Consider the following 6,774-nt stretch of genomic DNA (forward strand, 5'->3'; position numbering starts at 1 on the left):
TAATTTTTAGATATCCAAATTTCGGATATACGAAATTTCGGATATCCGAATTTTTGGTATTTCGAATTCGGATATTGGATATTTCGGATCGGATTTTCGGATACGGATAGTTTTGAACACCTCTAACTTTCATACCACTTCTCTCCTCATTGCCGTAGCACCGGTTACACCTTCTACATCAATGGTAGATTACCACCGCCACACATGCACCCTCATTTTAACCATAATACTCATCTACACCTTCCTAATTTCAATCATTTTCAGCACAACAGATCCCAACGTGTTAAACCAGTTAAGAAAAGGGTTGGATTTGAGCAACAATAATTTTTCCCCTCCTCAGCCTAAGTATAATCCCTCCATGAAACTTGTTTTAACTGGGAACCCACTGTTTCAATCAAATTCATCGATAATTCCTCGTCAACCCAGTTCACCCTCCGGTCCCCAGCCCGACAACAACAACCAACTTTCACCTGGGATTACTCCTAGTACTAGTGATTCGGGCATTGGTGGTGTTCCCGCTATACAGCTAAAGAAGAAACCAAATGTAGTTCCGTCCCTCACTCCTGTTACGGCTTTTGCTGGTTTAGCGCTTTTAACCGTCCCTTTAGTTCTCTACTTATGAAATTGAAGAAAGCTAACTCAAGTGAACCACCGAGCTCACTTGTTATTCACCCACTAGACCTGTTTAACTCGGATAACACAGTCAGGATTTCAATCGCCAAGGACACACATATGCTTGCTAGTGTTGGAACTGGTTCGAGTGAGTCCCTTGTAATGAAGTCTGGAAACATGATCATTTTAGTTCAAGTTTTAAAAAATGTGACCAAAACTTCGCGAAAGAAAGCGAGCTCGGGCATGGCGGGTTCGGGGTCGTTTACAAGGGCCAGTTAGACGATGGCACAAAAATAGCAGACAAAAGAATGGAATCTGGTGTGATTTGCAACAAAGCGTTAGATGAATTTAAAACAGAAATTTCAGTTTTAACAAAGGTTAGACACAAACATTTGGTGTTACTATTAGGGTATTCAACTCAAGGGCTCAAAATAATTCTTGTTTATGAATATATGCGTCAAGGTGAATTAAGCAGGCATCTATTTCATTGGAAAAACTTGAAATTGGAACCACTTTCTTGGAAAAGGAGGTTAAGTATTGCATTGGATGTGGCTAGAGGTATGGAATATCTTCACTCTTTGGCTCATTAGAGCTTTATAGACTGGGATCTTAAATCGTCCAATATTTTACTTAGTGATGATTTTCGATCCAAAGTTTCGGACTTTGGACCTGTGAAACTCGTCCCGGATGGTGGGAAGTCAATAATGCCTCAGGTAGCTGGGACGTTTGGATACGTTGCCCCTAAATATGCTAGTAACTATCTTTTTCCTTTATATATATATATATATACATATATATATATATATGTATGTATCTGTATATATATTATGGACGTGACAAAAGGGTAGGTTGGAAATGATTAACTTTTGGCATGGGTCAAGTAAAAATAATAATATTTAAATTTTTGGATACCCGAATTTTTGGATATCCAAATTTCGGATATCCGAATTGTTGGTATTTCGGATTCGGATATTGGATATTTCGCATTGAATTTTCGGATACGGATAGTTTTGAACACCTCTAACTTTCATGCCACTTCTCTGCTCATTGCCGCAGCACCGGTTACACCTTCTGCATCAATGGTAGATTACCACCGCCACACATGCACCCTCATTTTAACCATAACACTCATCTACACCTTCCTAGTTTCAATCATTTTTAGCACAACAGATCCCAACGTATTAAACAAGTTACGAAAAGGGTTGGATCTGAGCAATAATAATTTTTCCCCTCCTCAACCTAAGTACAATCCCTCCATGAAACTTGTTTTAAGTGAGAACCCACTGTTTCTATCAAATTCATCAAAAATTCCTCCTAAACCTAGTTCACCCTCGGTTTCCCAGCCAGACAGCAGCAGCCAACTTTCAGCTGGGATTACTCCTGGTACTGGTGATTTGGGCATTGATGGTGTTCCCGCTATACAGCTAAAGAAGAAACCAAATGTAGTTCTGTCCCTCACTCCTGTTACGGCTTTTGCTGGTTTAGCGCTTTTAACCGTCCCTTTAGGTCTCTACTTATGTAAATTGAAGAAAGCTAACTCAAGTGAACCATCAAGCTCACTTGTTATTCACCCCCTGGACCTGTTTAACTCGGATAACACAGTCAGGATTTTAATCGCCAAGGACACACAGATGCTTGCTAGTGTTGGAAGTGGTTCGAGTGATGTAACACCTCGAAAATTCATGTCCAATATCATATCGACACGTGTCATGGACTTAAAACGTGTAAAGGAATGAATTTGAGGGACTAAAGTTGACAAACGGGGAATCTATGTGTGTAAAAGGATTCAAAATGTAAACGATGAATAAATATGTCTTTCAATAACCCTACATGATGTAAATACCCTTAAACGAATAAATCATGGATCATACGAAGCTAATCGTGAAAGAAAGTGAGGAATTACAAACTACAGGGGCTAAATGTGTCAACATGTTTAAAGTATACCTCTGAGTGATCTTTTAGCAGACCCAAAGCTTTGTAATGATAAATTATACTCACAAGAACGTGTGATAAAAATTTCACAAGGTTTCGATAAAGTATGAGAAAGTTATGACAATATTCGTATACGAGGGGTTAAAAGCGTCAATATTGAAATTTAAGACTTTTCGGTGAACGTATGAATAACCGGGGACTAAACAAAGTTGGTTTATGACTTGGCATCCTTAAAAGTCAAGTTTGGGGGTTTATAGTGCAAGAAATAAGCTTAAAATCAAGTTTGGAAGGACCATGGACCAAAATTGCAATTTATGAAACTTTGTAACCGGATCAGACTGGCCATGCGGGGCGCCTTATGGATCCTTACGGGGGCCGCCTAAGGTCCCCAGATGCAGAAATAAGCACAGTTGTCTGTTCCAGCCCGTTTAACCGACTTAAAATGGTTGTTTTTGATTTTATGGGCTTGTTTGCTGGTATATTAAGGCCTAGGGACACTTGGAATGATCCCATAACAATCCTAGACTTGTTTGGCATGATCAAATTGATCCAAGAAACCTATATAAAGCCATGAACTTTGGGTTTTTCAATTGCTCATTCACTTGTAACCATCACAACTCACTTCTTGGAGGTTCCTGGAGCTCAAGCATCTTTCCTAGAGATCATTAGTTGTGATTAGGACTATTGTAAGTATGCTTAACCTCCTTCAATTCAGTTTTGCTTAGTTTATTAGCGTTTAGTCAAACCGTCGTAATTAAGGTTTGACTTCGTCATTAATCTTAATTGCTCCAGTCAAATTTCATTACGAAAGTACCTATGAGTTGGTAATTATGTGGGCATTAAACCCCTAAAAGGTCACCCTCTGATTCCCACTCTAATTAGGTCAATTGTCGAGTCAAACTTGATTATAAAAAGTCAACAGAAAACTAATTTTCGAATAAATGCATAATTAGCAATGTAGAAGCTATGCAACCTGTTTTGACATTAATATAACTTGGTAATTAACATAAGAACATGTCTAAACATGTTCAACTCGACAATTTTCAGTTTAAGCCCGGTTCGGGACCGAAAGTCGCATAGTTTGACTTATGCTTTGACTTTCAGTTCTGACCCGTTTGAGCATGAATTAGGAATGCCTTAGAGCTCTATTAGGACCAAGTTACCTATAAGTATAACTCTCTGAGATTATACAACTTGGTTCATTAGTTATCCGATTCATATGCATGATTCCGTTAAATGCTTAAATGTTGACTATTATGCCCTCATGACCTTAAAACATGAATTTTGAAAATGTAAAAGAGTGGAAACCTTAGGTACTGATTTATAAACTTGTCCCTAGAATTTGACATCAGTTTGAGGTCTAGATTAAGGGTTATCCTCGTTAGCGTAATCAGAAAGCTTTTTAGTAATTAAACCGAATAATTAGCATATAGCCTATCTAAACCTAATTTTTGATACCAAACTTATTATCCACTGATGTAATATAATATTTTGGGATTTTTAAAGATCTTTATTTATTTTTAGGCTGAGCATAACATAGAGTTCTAAGCTTAATTCGGTATTGCCGGTTTTGCCCTTTTGGGCTATAAAATAAGTTTTACAAATTCTTTTGACCCCAAACCTTTTTCTACTGATATAATATGATAAATAAAGTATTTTGAGCCTTCTGGAATAATAAAAATATCAGTTTTTCTTTAAAAACCCGGAAATGGCTCCAAATCGCCTTTTTAAGCGTTTTTAATGCATAGTATATATTAAAACCATTTTATAAATATAAGGTTTGATTCTTACTGATATTTTTAGTAAATATTTACATTCTAACAGTAAGCAAAGGTCTTAAGCTCAGATTTCCGATTTTGACCTTTTAGGCTTATGTGAAATTACCAAAATGCCCTTAAGATGCATAGTTTGGTTTTAAGTGATAAATTTCACGAATAAGTTATACCCTACTGATATAACTTAGTAAATAAAGTATTTTTACTAATTGAATCAGACCTGAAATTCAGAATTATATTCAAACTCTTTTATAACCTTTTAAATGACCAAAATACCCTTTTGAGGCGCAATTTGAGTTTAAATTCATTTTGGGCATAATAGAAGACATCCTACTGATGTCACAACATATTTGAAGCATATTAACTTGTGGAACATGTTCATGACTCTTATGGTTACTCGTTACGCACTTTTCGCGTTCGGATCAGCTTATGTAACTTGTTTGCATATATTAGCCGAAACGGGTAAAACCATATCCTTTTTGTCTCAAAATCCAGAATGTGATTAAATTACCCATATTAAACAAGCATGCAAGCTTGTCGGGTCAAAACCACATTCTAAACCGGTCTTCGCTTTATCATGCGTTTGAACCGTCTCTTCCTTTTGAAAACTAACCGGTCTAAGTCTAAGCTTATTTAAAGACCCGTTAGGATTCTAATAGGTTATTAAAAACCTTCATTCCAGATTAGGAGCCCAGTAAAAGCTACGTGCACTTGCTGTATTTGATTTATACTTTGCTCAGGTAAATACCCTTAACTTATTTTCCCTATACGGGCTTGGGATACGGTACTATAAAAGTACCGCTTGGTCGGGTGTATGTAGTCATTTAAATCGTATTGTGATTAATGTATTTACATAACCTGTTTGATATGTATTATTTGGTGTATGGCCCTTGGGGGTTAAATGACCATGTCCCGGATATCCTTGGCATCATTCATGAAATGGCCACGACCTAAGCACGGGGTGTAGGCATACACCTGACAGTTGCATTATGTAAAAACTGGTATCCCACTATAAGGAATCGACCTTGTGGGCATTATACCTGTGGCGTGTCAGTTAACTTAAGTCCGGCCCTACAAACCGGCCCTAATGGACGACAAATGAGTAAAACTGTATACAAGATTATTTTGAATAATTGTCCCAAGTTATAAAATATTTTTGCCGAAGTGCATTCAAATTAATTTTCAAACTCGTTTCAAAATGAGTCAGTTAAGTTGTATTTACCAGTGCAAACTGACGTATTTTCCAAAAAGGCTAAGTGCAGGTACTAGACGAAATAGGCTGGCTACTCCAGGCATCATTACTCAAGTCTCGCAAGCTTTAGATGTCAAAGTCTGTTGAACAGTTTTCCTTTTTATTTGATCCGCCTGTGGATCTGTTTCGACTGTTTTGTGATACTTAGACATTACAAATTATTCAGTTGAAATAAATCTATCTTTTGCTTCCATTGTGCATTTATATGTTGTGTTGTTTGACTATGATGATATCAATTACGCCACGATACTCCCCACCAGGCCCACCTGTGACACGTGGAAAATAGGGGTGTGACAGGTTGGTATCAGAGCCAACACTGAGTGAATTAAACACTAGCCTTTTGTGTTTAATCTCAGTTACACAATTGCACATTCTTGAGTCTAGACAAGAACATAGGACTAATCCTAATTCGTTTTTATCTTTTATTTGTTTCCTTTGTTATTTTATGATTAGCCCTTGCATGGGCAAGTCATTTTCTGTTAGAAGTCCCGTTTAGGGCAACCATTTCTATTATAATATCATTCCTATATTATAAGATCTACCATTGTGATAAAATGGCAAAATCTAAAAAGGAAAAGACCTAGCTCAAGACAGGGCCAAGATGGTAGTTCCTCAATTAGATTCAGATCCTTGTGAACATCTCAAATTAGGATTGCTCTGCGTTTAATATTAAAAGAATCTTAAAGGTAAAACCTAGCCTAATTGTCATTACAGACATGGCCAAGATGGTACAACCTATTCAAAAGATTCGAAACCTTGTTAACATTAGAAAGCATATTAATATGCTTGACAAAGTGTGATTCGATAAAATCACATAAGTCATTATTAAATGGGTTATTCTAAATTCCCTTATTTATATAATCATCCCTTAAGGATGGAGTGCCCACAGGCTATAATTAACGTCCTCTGGGACTAAAGACAGTGGTAGCCTACAACTCCCTGTCTAGAAAAGGTAATGAACTTTGATTCAAACCTTAAATATCCCGATTCTGTTAGAATCCTGGATTATAAAATTAAACTTGTCTACGTGACTAGGCCTTTTGTGGTATTGTATATAATTTAGGGTTATGATAAAAATCCTGAATAATTAACTAAAATGTGTATTAAAAACCATAGTTAATAAATCGTTTAAAACAATAGAAACTGTATAAGCTTCTATATAAACCTTGCCCTTGTTTTCTTTTATGTAGCAATTAAAGCTAC

The 6,774-nt window shown here is 36.6% G+C and overlaps 1 pseudogene; it reads left to right on the forward strand.

The window, feature by feature from the left end:
• Nucleotides 1-618: 618 nt before the first annotated feature.
• LOC110906758 lies at nt 619-4,543 on the forward strand (annotated as a pseudogene).
• The last annotated feature ends 2,231 nt before the right edge of the window (nt 4,544-6,774 follow it).

Source organism: Helianthus annuus, chromosome 14 (assembly GCF_002127325.2).
Source record: "Helianthus annuus cultivar XRQ/B chromosome 14, HanXRQr2.0-SUNRISE, whole genome shotgun sequence".
In the NCBI taxonomy this organism is placed as follows: Eukaryota; Viridiplantae; Streptophyta; class Magnoliopsida; order Asterales; family Asteraceae; genus Helianthus; species Helianthus annuus.